General features: G+C 48.0%; 1 protein-coding gene across 8 annotated transcripts in view; it reads right to left on the bottom strand.

Moving 5' to 3' along the window:
• The window catches only part of TRIP12 (thyroid hormone receptor interactor 12), a 2,051,777-nt gene that overhangs the window by 1,674,124 nt on the left and 362,214 nt on the right, over window positions 1-15,439 (bottom strand). The window lies entirely within an intron of this gene.

The following is a 15,439-nucleotide window of genomic DNA, read 5'->3' as shown; positions in this document are numbered from 1 at the left end:
TACAGCTGACGCTCGCTTGTCATTTCCGTTGCTTTTACAACAGATTTTGAAAGCGAAAGCCAGCTGCAACTACAAGCCCCTCTTTTCTTCACTTTGACAGTCCAAATATATATTTTAAAAAAAAGGAAACGGAAAGAAAACGATGGAAGCCTCTGAGCACAAGCTCCACAGAGGGGGGATTTTCTTCCTTTCCAAGACAGCAAGGTATCGTGCTCCAGACGTTCCTTTACTGAAATTAAGTGGGCTGAGAGAAGGCTGTCTACTGCCAACAACCAACCTTTTTTTTCTAATATAAAAGTGCAATACTCTCCCCGCCCCTCCCCCTCCCTCCCCCCAGGCAAACCAGGATTGGTCTGATAATGAGGAGGAAGAATATCAGATAGATGAGGTGGCAATGGCAGACAGCCTCAAAAAGGTGCTGGGATCTTCAGTGGAGACCAGCATCAAGAAGGCAGTATCGGAGATGCTCCTGCCTATCCAGCAGCACCTAGACAGTATGGAGGAGCATCTACAGGAGGCCTCCCCGCCAGGGAGAAAAAAACTCAAAAGGAAGCACCTTACAGATGGGGGTGGGGGGGGGGGATGTACTCCGGCTCGTAGGAGTAAAGACTCCATGACCCCCCCCCCCCAAGCCAGCCTACACCTGCCGTCTCAGACGCCTTCTCCAGGCTGAAAAAAGCCTTTATGGACAGGAAGGACACCCCTTTGCTTGAAAGACCCTCTTACCCAGAGGACGACAACAGGGGTATTAGACCTTCAAGCCCAGAGGGATATCAACAGGGCACTGATGACGAAGCTAGAGGGGTCTATGATAGCTATCCTCCCCTTTCATCCTCCGAGGAGGATACTCACTATAGGGTTGCGACCCTCTACCTCTGGGATTGCAGCAGTCCCCATCCCCAAGAAGGTAACGGAGGAACTGGCCACTTCCAGCGGGATGTTTACTCCAGAAGATCTTGTGCACCACAGATCCTCCGACTGGGAACCTTCATCCAGAACAACCAATTGCATCATGAGCAGGCTTTGCAAGCCTCTGGATAAGGAAGTAAGGGCCGGATTAAAGGCAGAATGCCCCCGTCCCGAAATTCCTCGGAAAGTAGCCCTCACCCCAGAGCTATACTCCAGGATGATCACATTTCTGGGAAAGAATGTGAAAGACCTGAGAAAGGGTAGCGACTGCGCTTGGAGGTCCTGCCAGGACAGGGTCCTGGACGTTACTGGTCCTCTAGCTAAGATTATGGACCTGGCTGAGGCGGCCATTGATTCCAGTGATCCATTGACCCAGCGATCCTTTCAGGTTGGGCGCAAAGAGTTCTGTCTACTGGGTAATGCCAGTTGCGCCATTTCGGCTGAACGCTGTAAGAGTATGCTATATAAAATTGACAAGCTAACCGAGCTAGCAGATACGGAATCAGGAGCAGCAGCCCAAGGTCTGCTTTTCGGAGACTCGTTTATGAAAGAAATGTCGAAGTTCGTCGGCACCTTTACAGCCTTGGATAAGGCTCAAGCCTCCATCAGAAGAGTTTTTGCTACTAAGATTTTCTCCAGGGCCGGACGAGGCAGAGGTCGCTCCTCCGACCGCTTCGCCTTTGATCGAAGACCTTGGCAGTCCCGAGACCAATACAATTCTTGGCAAGACCGCTCAGACACTTTCTTCCCCTCAAGAGGACGGGGAAGAGGTCGTGGATGGAGAAGAGCTGCAAGATATCCAGCCCAAAATCAAACTACAGGTCAGTGTACCCAAAGCAGCGCCTGCGCCACAGACAACTATAGGGAGGAGATGAGCTCTTTTTGCACAAGCATGGGACTCCATTTCAGGAGATGCATGTGTCAGGGACGCAGCGCACGGCCTGCTCTTAGAGTTCTTCGCTCAACCTCAGACCGCTCGCCCTGCTCCATTAGTCATGTCTATAGCAGCCGAGGAAGCGTTATACAGCGAAATCCGCAGTCTACATCTAAAACAGGCAATTCGCCCCTGCTCGAACCAAGGCGGTTTCTTCAACCCTATATTCTTGGTTCGCAGGAAGCAGAAAGTACACCCGGTGATAAATGAGGGCTCTCAACGACTTCATCGTCTACCATCACTTCAAGATGGAAGGAAAACACATGCTCAGGGATATCCTGAGGCCAAACGACTGGCTCGTGCGCCTGGACTTGAAGGACGCTTACCTAGCAGTTCCCATTCACCAGGCCCCACGTAAGCCATCTCAGGTTTTGCTGGAAAAACCAAGACTGGGAGTGCACGAGTTTACCTTTCCGGCTCTCCTCAGCGCCTTGGGCCTTTACCAAACTTCTATGGCCCGTAGTAGCCCGCTTGAGAGAACTGGGAGTCAGATTGATCGTCTATCTAGATGACATTAACTTCATGGCACATTCTCAAGCCCTAGTAGAGCATCAAGCCAGACTAGCCATCGACCTACTACAGAGTCTTGGTTTCCTCATAAACTGGAAGAAATCAGTACTAAGTCCATCTCAGAATCTAGAATTTCTCGGTTTCCTGGTAGACATCATGAACTCGCAACTTCATCTTCCCGTAGCCAAGATACACGTGACATGGAGGGAGATCCGCAGACTCCTGCAGAGGGACTTCATATCTCTTCGAGAGTTGGCAAGAGTAATCCGTCTCCTGTCTTCTTCCATTCAAGCGATTTTTCCCGGTCCTCTTCATTACAGAGAATTGCAAAGGCTCAAGGGTCAGCACCTGAGATGGAGCCTCTCCTACTCTCAGCGTCTGATACTGTCAACCTCCGCGAGAACGGAGCTCAATTGGTGGCTCACTCACATGGAAGCCTGGAACGGCAGAGCCATTTTCGGATCCACCTCCGATATCATAGAATCAAGACGCCAGTCGCTCTGGTTGGGGAGCGAGATGTGGCTCTGTGGCCACAGGAGGGACCTGGTCACCTCAGGAGCTGGAAATGGATATGAACTGTCTGGAGCTCCTCGCAGGCTCCTTCGCTGTGCGCTCTTTTGCCAGAGGCAGAGCGAGTTGTTGTATCTTGCTGAAAATGGATTACATTTCCGCAGTACGGTACATCAATCACCTGGGAGGGACCAGATCAAGACCTCTAACGGAGTTAGACAGATTTTTGGCATTTCTGTTTGGAGCATCGGATCTCAGTGACAGGAATATCTCCCAGGGCTCACAAATAGTGGCGGATTGGCACTCCCGTCAATCCAGATTTCAGCGACTGGAGGCTCAACAGAGAAGTTTTTCTCCACCTCCAGCAAACATGGAGCCCCATGTCCGTAGATCTCTTCGCATCCCGTCTCAACACCCAGCTACCCATCTTTTACAGCTGGAGACCGGATCCAGCAGCAGCTGCGACCAATGCATTCCTCCAGCGATGGACCTGGGGGATTCATTATGCCTTTCCCCCTTTTACAATGACAAGGACCCTGGCGAAGGCCCGTCAGGAGAATACGGACCTGGTCCTCATAGCCCCGGTCTGGACCTCTCAGAGCGGGTATCCAGTTCTTCTGGAACTTTCTTTGGATTTTCCAATCCTTCTACCCCAATTTCCAGATCTCCTTCTGGATCGGTCAGGGCAGCATCACCCCCTTCTCAACGGATCACTGAATCTAGCAGCCTGGAGGATTTCAGGTCAAGGTGGAGGATTCCCGGCATCTCAGCCATGGCCGTCAACCTCATCGAGGAAAGCTGGGCCCCTGCTACCCTCAAGAGTTATTCTAACTCCTGTAGCACCTGGAGTAACTGTTGCCAGAGGAACGGTTCACATCCAGTTTCAGCACCTATAGAGGAAATCCTAAATTTCCTGGCATCTTTAGTCGAGGTCTCGCCTATAGGACAGTTAACGCCTACTGCTCAGCTATTTCTACCTGACATGACCTCATTCAGGGGCTTCCAGTAGGAGAGCATCAGCTCATTTGCAGATTGCTTAAAGCCATCAGACTTACAATTCCGCCCCCGTCCCGCTATGATAAGCTTTGGGACGTCAATAAAAGTTCCAAATCTCTTTGTCATGGCCACATAACAAGGACCTATCCCGGACTGCTTTGTCAGGCCAACTTACTACACTGCTCTGCTTACTTTCCTGCAGGAGGGTCACTGACGTCAGAGCTCTCGATCTAGCGGGCAGGACCTTTTCTCCTGATGGGGTAGTATTCCACTTGTACAGGAGGACTAAATGTAGCTCCAGGGTGATTTCGTACCCCGCTTTCAAAGACCAGACTAAGATTTGCCTAGTTAAATGCTTAAAAGTTTACGAGGAGCAGACTGCCCCGCTTAGAACTTCTCCTAACGGGCAACTGCTGTTAGCCCTGCGTAAACCGCACAAGGCAGTTTCAGCTCCAACACTAGCACGCTGGGTGCACTGGACTTTAACTGAAGCAGGAATAGATACCCTGCATTTCGGGGCCCACTCCATGAGAGGAGCTATGGCTTCCAAAGCATTTCAGGTCGGAGACCGCCTAGAAGATATCATGAGAATGGCGGACTGATCAGCTGAATCAATTTTTAAGGAATTCTACCTGTAACCGGTAGAACAACCAGCATCTATTGTGGCGAGTAAGCTTTAAACAAGCATAATGGGAGCCTCCGGTCTTGACAGAGTAAAGATTTTTCATAATAACTTAATAGAAATTCTTGATTCTATTAAAGACACGGAGGCGAGCATTATCCCACCCAGCAAGAGAAATAACAGCGCTAATCACCTTTGGGTAACAATTGAGCGACTTGTTTGGGAATGTTACTACTGCTTATTTGACTAAGTAATGTATGTCAAGTTAACACACTATTTCTCTCCCACCCCGTAAGGGGAACTAGGGTTCTCTGATGCATAAACTAATTCTAGCTATTTTCGTTTCCCTGACAGCGGCTACAGACAAGCCCTCCTGATCGTCTAATCGGCTCCGTTTCAGCTTCTGTCTTGAGATGACCTCAGTTGCAGTTCTTCTTTATACCATTTTTCTTCTTGAACAGCCAAGTTCACAGCTTCGAAAGAGGAAGTGACATAATTTACAGGACTGTTTATATGGACAGCTAGTTACTCATTGGTGGACTAGGTCACATGTTGGTGACCATTGCTGGACCTTTCCCGACGAACTATGGGAAATTGAGTTTCTCGGATTTACACTGTTATTGTTCATGTTTTTCCAAGTTTTGTGTTTTTCATGCACCTTTTGTCTGCCACGCATACCTTTGCTATCAGTAAGGTGCATAAACACTTGCTGCTGAGCTTTCCATTTATACATTAATAAAAGAAAGAAGCATAATTGGAGCCTCCTTGTCTTTAATAGAATCAAGAATTTCTAGTAAGTTATTATGGAAAATCTTTATTACAGGTGCTTTTGAGATCAGTCAAACAGATTGAGATAAGCAGTAACTCTTGTAACTTATTTGTGGATGGCACACACCAAACTCAAGGTAAGTAAAACCCATATACTTTTTATATCTCACAAGGAGTCCAGGTTAGATCTTTCCCAAATATACAAGTGACTGGTGTAGAACTTATAAGGGATAGTTCAAACAGACTCTGGGTTAGATAGCACAGGGAAAGTAAACCCTAATGTTACACTTTATTGAATGACTCAGTTATTCTAGGTAGGCAACAAACTAATACAGACATATTCTGGACAGGCTAACAGCAAGTCAGGGGAAGCAAGACCAAGTTGGGGGACACTCCTACAATTATGCTAATGTCATGACCCTTGCCCCTGGCCCCAACAGATAGGTCATCTGGGCTACACCACTGTCTTCCATCATGGCTCCAAGGGCCTTACCAAGACTCATGGAGTCAGTCCGGTCGCCTTTGGCACCAGGCTCATGTGTAAGGCCTGGGAACTGGAGTACTGGGACTTGCAACAGCCTTTGGGCAACATGGATGCCCACGCATAGCTCATCCCAGAATTGAGCTATGCAGTCTAGTGTTTTAGGTGTGGTCAGACCTAGGGGCTCCTGGGATACCTGCAGGCTATATAAGCCACGCCCAAGCGGAGGAACACGCTTCGCGTTACTCTGCTAGCTGCAGCGTGACGCTCACCACATTCTGTTTGGATCCTCATCTGCATCCTTGAGCCCGCTACCTGCAAGAACAAGAACAGTGTTAGCATACACTTACCTGCGAGCGAATCTTGCTTCTGTCCTCCGCTTCTGGGTCTTGAATATACAGCATCTCAGCGAGCGCTCCTTCGATTGGGAAAGTCGCACCTGGGAAGAAAAGAGAAACAGAAAAGCAGCATTAGTAAGCGTTTACTCTCCAATATCGAACACTATCAGAACAAGCGCAAGCTTACCTGGGGTTGATTCGCCCTTGGCCCACAGGGCCATTCCGAGGCCATTTAACGACCTGCAAGAGGGAATAAAACACTGATCAGCACACAAGAGATCAAGAAGGCGGCACATGCTACGCTTACTCACTGCTCTTCATCTTCACGGCAGCATCCATTGCGGAACATCGCAGCGGCCTGCAAGGAAGATAGAACAAAGAGGTCAGCACAAGAAAAGGCACATAGCGGCGAGCATCACGCTTTCACTTATCATCTTGTGCACAGCCCCAAGTAGCACGTCACCACCAGAACTCCATTCGCACCCAAGGAAGAAGGAGAGACATTAATAGGGGTAATTGCAAAGTAAAGGACAAACTGCCAAACCAGCAGTCTTACCTGGACAAACGGGAGTCGCAGCAGGTCTGGACTCTGAGGGTCCGCACCAGTGAAGCAACTAGGTTGCGCCGCACCCATCCAACAATGCGCCCCTGCACAGAGCAGCAGGATGGCAAGCACACCATATAATAAAGCATGGTGAGGAGACCACTAGGAGGGTGGAGGGGGACACGGGGGGAGTTGTTGGGTCCACAAGGGAGGTGGGCTCCAAGCTGGAAGAGACAATAAAACGAAACCCCAAATTCCTGTGTTTCAGACCCGGTCCTCAGCCAAACAAGAGTCCAAGGGAGGGGGTTTAAAGTCGGAGGTGGTCCAAACAGACTGAGTGGCGTCCCTGTGGATATCAGGTGAGCGTTACAGCTAACAGGACTAAACTGGTGATACCAACAGTTGGAAGACACTCATACAATTATCCTGCAGGAAGAATCTGGTGAAACCAACACATCACTTTTAGGAAGAGGCACAACCTAATCTCAGGAGAGTAATTTACCTTCACATCTACTTTCTATTAGAATGGCAAAACAGTGACTAAGGAAGAAAAGATGTTAACCATACTTTTTTCCCCATTGCCATCACCCCCCAGCTCTTGACCCACCACCAGCCCATCAATGGCCCCGTCTCACATTTCCATCTCTGTGCCAGGGTCATTCTTGCTGCTGACAATAGGCGAGTAATTAAGACGGCTCTAGGCCCCGACACTGCATAAGAGCCTTCCACTGCTGCTCCCAGCAGAATTGTCCTGGGAGACATTGGTAGCGCCACGCCCATTTTATGTGTCCAAATACTCCCTTCCAGTATGTCACTGCCTTAGGACAGGTCCACCACATGTGGTACAAATCTTCCCTCTCCCCAGAGTTTCTCCAGCATGTAGGGGGGGTATCCCATATTGATTTTGTGCAGGCGATAGGGGGACATGTACCACATATAGCATAACTTGTACAAAGATTCTTTGATCGTGGTGCACTTGCCCATATCGGACTCCACTCCTCTTCCGATATTGATTCCCCCATGTCCCTTTCCCAATTTGCTCTTCTTACAAGAGATTGTCCTCTAGTTGTACATTGCACAGTAATCTGTAGAGCCTAGCCACCCCTTTTGCCGCAAGGCCCTCTCCTGCAGTCAACTCCAACAATGCCAGAGGCCTCGTGCCCGCTTTTTTTCACCATTGGGTGCGTAATCCAATGCCTGATTTATGTTTATTTATATAGCTCTTCCCCCCCACCCCCCTCCAAATTCTAAATTTCTGTTGGCAGTCTGAAGAGCAGGGGGGGATCCTTCCCTGTACATGTCCTTTAGAGTCAGTGATTCTGCGCCCAACCACCCCTCCCAAAATTTCCGCTGGTGTAAAATCTGGGTTCTGCGTTAGTGGGGCGAGTGGGCCCAACCCACGAAAAATGCATTTCCACCCCAGGGCTTTGTCCCAGCTTTGTAGGGGCATCCTGGTCGCTTCCAGCAGGGCTGCCCCCTTCTCCCGAGCATTCGCGTTTAGTACCAACTGTGTTCTCAGGGGGGGTTATTGTGGCTGTCTGTTCTATCTGGCACCACCCCTTATAGTCCTCTAGTCTCGCCCACCTCAGCATTGGCACCGGTGAGGCGCCATTATGTATTTGCCAACCTCCGGACACCCAGTCCTCCCAGGAGTGGGGGGTGGGGGGGACGCATCAGAATTCGTTTTAGTATTCTTGGCCTCTTGACATATAAAGTTAAATATTGCTTTTGTAGTAGTTTGGTCATGGTAGGAGGTATAGCCACCGGCAGCGAGCTCACCACATGGAGAAGGCGGGAAGGATGGTAATTTTCACCGCCGCAATGCGGGCGATCCATGACAGATCTTGGGTTTCCCATCTGTGCATGTCCCCTTGCAGTTGTTTTCAAAGGGGTATAATGTTTGTCTTGTACAGTTTGCTTAGGTTTTTAGTTAAGTATATCCCCAGGTATTCCAGTGTCTCCCTTTCCCAGATTAAGGGAATGCCTTCTCCAGGATCTCAATCACTTCCCTTCTCTCTGTGATGCTTATTGCTTTAGATTTAGAGACGTTAATGGAGAAGCCAGACACCTTTTCGAACTCCTGCAGCTTTGACATGGCCCTGGGCATCGTATCTTTGGTGTCCCTTATGAAGAGCATGATGTCATCCGCATGTAGTGCGATTTTATGGGTCTCCTTTCCGCATGTTACCCACCAGATCCCCCTAACCCGTACAGCCAACAGTTAAACAACTATTGAGTTGACCAGACAGGAGGGGGGGGGACTGGGAAGAGTGGAGAAAATAAACTGACAGGATTCTTCTGGTTCCCTTCAATTCTCCAGACGACTCGGAGCACTGGAATCCCTGTAAACAATACAGTAATGATTAGCATAAACCTCAACACTATTGCCTTTTAAATGAATGTATTCTTCTCACAACCTCTTACCGGTCTGCCTCTGCTAACTGCTTCGAGACAATCTTGGAAGTTCTCTTAACTTTGTAACTTTGCTTAACATGCTTGAAACAGAAGCTCTCCGACTTCTGAATCTTCCTGCCAAACGTTGCTCATTAACTTTAACCTTTCTTTGTTCCATTTTATTACATTGAACTAGAACTGTTAACTAGACTCTCAGAAAGAAGTGTGTTTTTGGTGATCCATATTATTGCTTCTCAACAAACAACTTCACTTGACTGTGGCGTTATCTTTAAACTATTTTCCTGCTTGCTGCTTCTTGCTTTAATAGTTCAGTTTCTTTAGAAGTTTCCTTGTAGCTGTTCTGCTTTCTTCCTCATCATTTCTAAACAGTCTCTTGATACTACAGGTTGTCATTACTTTACTAATATGTACATGTCTGAGTTTCTTGTAAAACGTTTACACTGTCTAAGCGCTTTAAATATGCAATGACTCACTTACTCTTTAGTGGGTGCTTACACAGCTACTTACAGCGCCTGCCTGCAAAGACGGGAGGATGTGTTCTGATCCGTAATTAGAATGCACGCATGGAGGAAGGCGTGTATGCATAGCTGACACGCCGCGCCCGCCTGAACCGTTGAAGATGGGATGACGATTCTCCTCTCACGTACCACGCACACAGCTGCTAACCTGAACAGCTCAACTGTACAAATACTGCGTCACTGCCGACTTCTGATACACGAACGCGGCTCACCTCCAAAAAGTCACACGCATATACCTATGTCGCTAGGTCCTTTCTTCAAACGTTTCTTCCTATACGAAGCGCACAAAATATAAATGCAATGCTTTTTAAACTCACGCGCTTCCAAACATGGTTTCTTGGTCAAACGAGTTCTAGCGCATGCTTTTTCTTTATCCAATTCAATATAGAAGGTAAACAATATTTACAGTTCCAACAAATATTTAAAAATGTTCACTGGTAAACAGATGCTTTTCCTCAGGCTTCATATCAACTGGTATTTACAACTATTGTTTAAGCAATTGCAATTTTCACTTTAAAGATTGAAACAAGTTTCTTCAACAGTCACTTATCTGGATGAAGTCTTGGGCACTTTCTGATGTTTTTTCTTCCTGAAGTGTGATTCTTATTCTTAGGTTTCTGTAGTCTTCCTGAGAGCTCTTGAGCACTGTGACCTCTCCTTAACAGGTCTGGAATGAAAAGGTAGTTTAGAACCTCTCCAGAGGTTCCAAACTGCATCACAGTGGTCTGTAGCCAATTATGGCCAAGCAGGAAGATGACCATCTTGAGTTGGGAGGCCAGCATACTCTACTAAAATCAGCAGTTTAAAAGCCTCAGTACCCTGGAACCTGACAATGTCAGCCATGACTGCTCCCCCTTCCCTGATTGTATTGAAGAGGCGTGTCAGCGGGGCCAGCAGCTGTGCGCGTAAGGTTTTGTAGTAGCCACTTCCCAGGCCATCAGGGCCTGGGGCCTTGTTTGCCGGCAATGCTGTGATCGCATCACTGACCTCCTGCTCTATGATCAGGCCCCCCCCCCCCCCCCCAAGTGTCTGACTATTCTGCTCTGATCTGGGGTAAGGGAGCGTGGGGGGGGGGCATATAGGAGCTCTGCTGTTCAGGGTCAAGGTTTTCGCTGTGTGGGAGTTCCTTGTGGAATCGCACCATTATTTCTAATGCATCTTTCTCTGCTGTGCGTGGGATCCCTTGTTTGTCTTAATCGTGCTATATAGTTGTGTGTTTTTAGTTTCTTCAGTTTTGCAGCTAGGAACTGGTTTTCTTTCCCCCTGTGTATGTAATAGGATTGTTTCGTATTCAACAGTGTTTGGGCTACCCGATCCACTGTGTGGTTCTCGAGCCGTGCTCTAATCTTCCCAAGCTCCCTCAGGGATTTCCTCGATTGGCGGGTTTTGTGTAGGTTTCTGCTTCCTTTACCTCCTTTTCTAACTTTTGTGTTATAAGGGCTCTTTCTCTGCAATATGCCACTGCTTGAGAGATGAACTCTCCCCGGACCACCCCCCAGTTTGTTTCAGAGTTATCGGTCTCTCTGAAGTAGTTATTTATAGCACTCTCCATATATGCCCCGAGTGGGATGTCCCTCAGTATCAACTCGTTTAATCTCCAAGCTGGCTTTTTCCTGCTCCCTACTCCCCCCAGCTCGATGCCAACCACCACAGGCACATGGTCCGAGAGATATTTGTTAGGCAGAAACCTGTGCAGTTCCCTTAGGGACCACTGCAAAAAGCTTAAGACCACAGGTGTTCGCAGTAAACCCAATTGGTAGCAGTCTGTACCACCCAGATTTACCTGGTAGCTGTGGCTGAGCAGTCAGACTTCTCTCAAGAAGAGTCAGGCAGTATATAGAGCATACACATTAGGTACAAAAATACAGTAGCACAAGCAAACACTGACCAGAGCTTTGGTATAAAAGTATATCATTTATTTAAAAACACTTGTAAAAATACACTGGCACTAATATGTCAAGCAAGTTCAAACAGTCACTAGAAATATATACACCTCCCTGATTAATTATTCGACAAGTCTTAGGAAAAGAACACCACTTATTATCAACACAGAGGTGAGCTCTTAACCAAGATGGCACCCCAATAATTATTTAAAAAGGGAGAGAAAAGGCAGAAATAGTAAAGCACACAATACCAACACTTAACAGAACCACAGCGAAACAAGAAAGGCAGAGTCTACAGTGGAGCAAAAAGTTCATAGGCCAGGCCCACTCTTGGAGAGCAAGGCGGAAAGTGCCCAAGATCACACAGTTCAAGTACTCTTTAAAAGTCCTTGCAGATGGTTCAAAAAGGAGTTCGATCAGTTCAGAAAAGTTAGTTAACAGGTCCCAGGTCACCCCAGGATAGAGAGTCAAGGATTTACGGGACAAATTGAACAGTCTGTTGAAAGGGAGACCAGGCGGGACACAGTACCTGAAATGGTGAGAAAGCTCCAGCGGGGGCAGTTGTTCCTGGCAGCGGGTGCAAGTCGGTGCTTCGTCCAAGGGAAGAGAAGATCTCGACGTGGAGGAAAGCTGGAGGTCGTTGCACTGCCAGGGAAGAAACCAGCCACAGAGTTTCCTGGTTAAAAGGTACTACCCATTTATTCGCGGTAGTGGTGAAGCGTGGCTCCGGCCGCCGGGGTGCTTGGCACGGGCGATTCGACCAAGAGGCCATCCAGGAAGGCGAAAAGAGGGCGAACTGGTTAACCCCACCAGCTCAAAGGAAGAAGACTCTCCTGGAAGAAGATCTTCTCTGTCGTTGGGAAGTGGTGAGTCAGTTCAGCAGGGCTCCACCGGTGGTGTCCTCGCTGCAGGTCGGCTCAGCTTCTCCCTCTTCGGATTTTATGCAGAAAACCCCCATTCACCAGTCCTAGCTGTCACTCAAACATGCTAAGTGGTGAACCGGGAGGCTCACCACTGGGCCAATCACACAAGAGTGCGACTTGAGTTGCCGAGGCAACTCAGTCCAGGGTGCCTATTCCCCCTCCCACACATCCTGTAGACCCCAGACAGAGTGGCACCACTTTTGGAGGCTTCTGTGCAGAAGCCCGCCAAAAGTGGAACAAAGGGCTCGACTTGGGTTGGAGTTACAGAGGCGAACACAAACGCCATTTTAAAACCGAGTCCTGGCAAGAAAATCCAACCGGGGAATAAATATTAAATAACCCGGCGGTATCTTTAACACTGCACCAAAAAAGTGGTGCGTTTAAAATGAATGGGAAAATCCCATAGGAAATTTTCTAGTGGAATATTTCGCGTGGTAACCACTGCCACCAGCCAGAAACTCGACGAGGGGGGACTGCACAGTGCCCCCCTGGGAAAACAGACCCAGGGGCAATCTAATTACCCCTACCAGAACTTCCACAATATGATGGTTTCTACTGGTTCTGTTCACAATTTAAGACTAGTAAAGTCACTGGTGACTTTACATGCCCTGGGAGACAGTAGTCAGTCCCAGGGCATGGAGTCTATGTTTGGGGGTCACTATGACACCCCAGTGTTACTGCACTGAGGGTGCAGTGTAACACTTATCAAAAACACATGAAGCCCTATGGAGTAAAGGACCCCATAGCCCATAAAACACATTACAAAGTCAAAGGACATTCTCAAATCATGCCTAAGAGTGGGAGAAAAAGAGTCTCACTTTTAGCAGGAGAAAAAAATAAAACCCAAAAATCCAGCAAAGCTGCTGGGGAACTCACTAGGTTTGGGAAATTAGCCTTTACAGAGAATTCTCCCTAACAATATTCCACTCTCTCTACTTTTGTCACCTGGGGGACCAATGTTGCTGTGATCAGGATCAGGTCTAGCCTAGAAATAGCCCATGTGGACTGCAGAGTAGTGTGTGTATCCTACATTTCCCCCCCTGGAAGAACCGCCATATTTCTATTACCCCCAGTTCCCGAAAGAGAATTTTTCCTAATGCTTGCCTATTTTTCTGATCCGCTACTGTGGGTGGGAGTGTTTTGTCCAGTGTCAGGTCCATAACACAGGTAAAGTCCCCCCTATGATCAGCTGACCTTCGCACCAGCTGCTAAACCTTTACAATATTCCAGAGATAAATATATCCTGCTTTTCATTGGGGGCATATGGGGCTATTATTGTATAAGTGTTTCCCCTTATCGTGCCTTTAAGCCTGAGGTACCTCCCTTCTGTATCTCTGCGGAGCTGTGATTTTTTTTTTTAAACCCAATTCCTGACTGATCAGGATGGCCACTCTCCGCTTCTTTTCCCCACTGGATGCGTAATATTGCTGGGGGAAGGCCCTATGGATGGGCCATCCTCTTTTTGTCGTTAGGGAGGAGATGAGTTTCTTGAAGGATCCCCATCCAGAAGTGCCCGGCATTTCATGGGCGAATTCAGCCCTTGTGTGTTCAGGGATACCACTGTCATGTCCATTTCAGTGTGTGTAAGGGATGTTGTGCACCCTCCCTGCCATCTTGCCTAACCAGGCTCTCACCCCACTCCCCCCGCTCTCCTCTCTCCCCTCTTGGACTCTGGACTGTTCCCCATTACTCTTTGCACTCTCAGGATGCTTTCCTTTCATTCCGTAGGATGTGAGGGAAACCAATACATCCCTGGGCCAAGCGCCTGTATCATTTCTCTTGGGGCCCACACAATATATTCTATCGAACCCTACTGTTTCGGGCAAGGTGTCGGGTAGCATGTTGCTGAAGGTTTGTTGCATCGTGTCCCGAAGGTCCCTGTCTAGCACTGTCTGTCAGGCCTTTAATCCTTATGTTGGACCTTCGTGATCTGTTTTCAAGGTCCTCGGCCTGCAGTTCAAGGTTGATGGTAGCCCTGGCCACTTGGTCTAGCAGGATGCTATTCTGCTTTGCTTCTTCCGCAATGCTAGACAGACCATTCTCCACTGAGTCCACTCTGTCCCCTAGCTCCTTCAGCTCCGTTCGGACCTCCTGCAAGGATGTTTTTAGTTCCTCCTTCAGCTGCCCTATTTGGGCCTGAAACGTGACCGTCATCCTTGCTTCCATACCTTTCAAACATGTCAGTAGTTCTTCATTGTCGGAGGTCATTGTCGGCCCGCCTCTGGCTCCAGGGTGTCTGGAAGGGCAGGATGTGAGGGAGGTTCCCGAAACTCCCCTGCCCTTTGTATCTGGAAATGCCTGAATGCAACCAGTCCTGATTGGCGGGCTGGCTGTCTTCAAGACAGCCACCCTGCTGTGTGATTGACAGCCTAGGCTGTGCATGAATGGGAGAAATATGCTGGGACTAGAAGCAGAGTCAACCACTGGGAGAAAGACCCGATGAGGAAACCGTGAACAAAGCTTGCTGCATCCTCCTGGGCATTTGAAATTGCCCAGTGAAGCCCTGCTGCTGTGCTGAAACTTTTCAATTCGACAGAGAAGCTCCGGATGGAAGGACTAGGGTTAGTTCCTCGCTAAAGAAGATTACCACAGGAACTCTTGACTTTCTACAGCGTGTGCCTTGTTTTTTTTAACCTCCAATTTGACCCGGACAGACTTCATAACTAGATAGGGATGGACTACTAAAGCCCAACACTTCTTTCAAAGAACTGCAAAGTTCTTTACCTTGAGTTGGTGTTTCACTATCTTCTTTCATGAAACTAATTAGATGCTGGTTACAAAACTGATTTTACTTTGTGAATTGCTGATTGCTGTTATGAAAAGGTTTACTACAAAAGTAATTTAATTACTGCATTAGCCATTGGTTTTTTCATTGTATTATGGAATGTATAGTACTTACCTTACTGAAGAAATATCTTTGCCTTGGTGCATGTATAGAACAGAACATTATTTTTCATATAACGTTTAGTTTGTCAATGTTTCTTTGGCCGATGTGTATGCTCCAAATTCTCTGTACTGCCTACAGCCCTTCTCCCTCCTAGACTAAGCCTGGCAGCTCAGTCATAGCTACCAAACCTTTTCAGTAGTT

This window comes from Ambystoma mexicanum, chromosome 10 (genome assembly GCF_040938575.1).
Source record: "Ambystoma mexicanum isolate Mex_15411 chromosome 10, UKY_AmexF1_1, whole genome shotgun sequence".
Lineage (NCBI taxonomy): Eukaryota > Metazoa > Chordata > Amphibia > Caudata > Ambystomatidae > Ambystoma > Ambystoma mexicanum.
The sequence above is the reverse complement of the archived record's forward strand: the minus strand, read 5'-3'. Positions and strand labels throughout refer to the sequence as shown.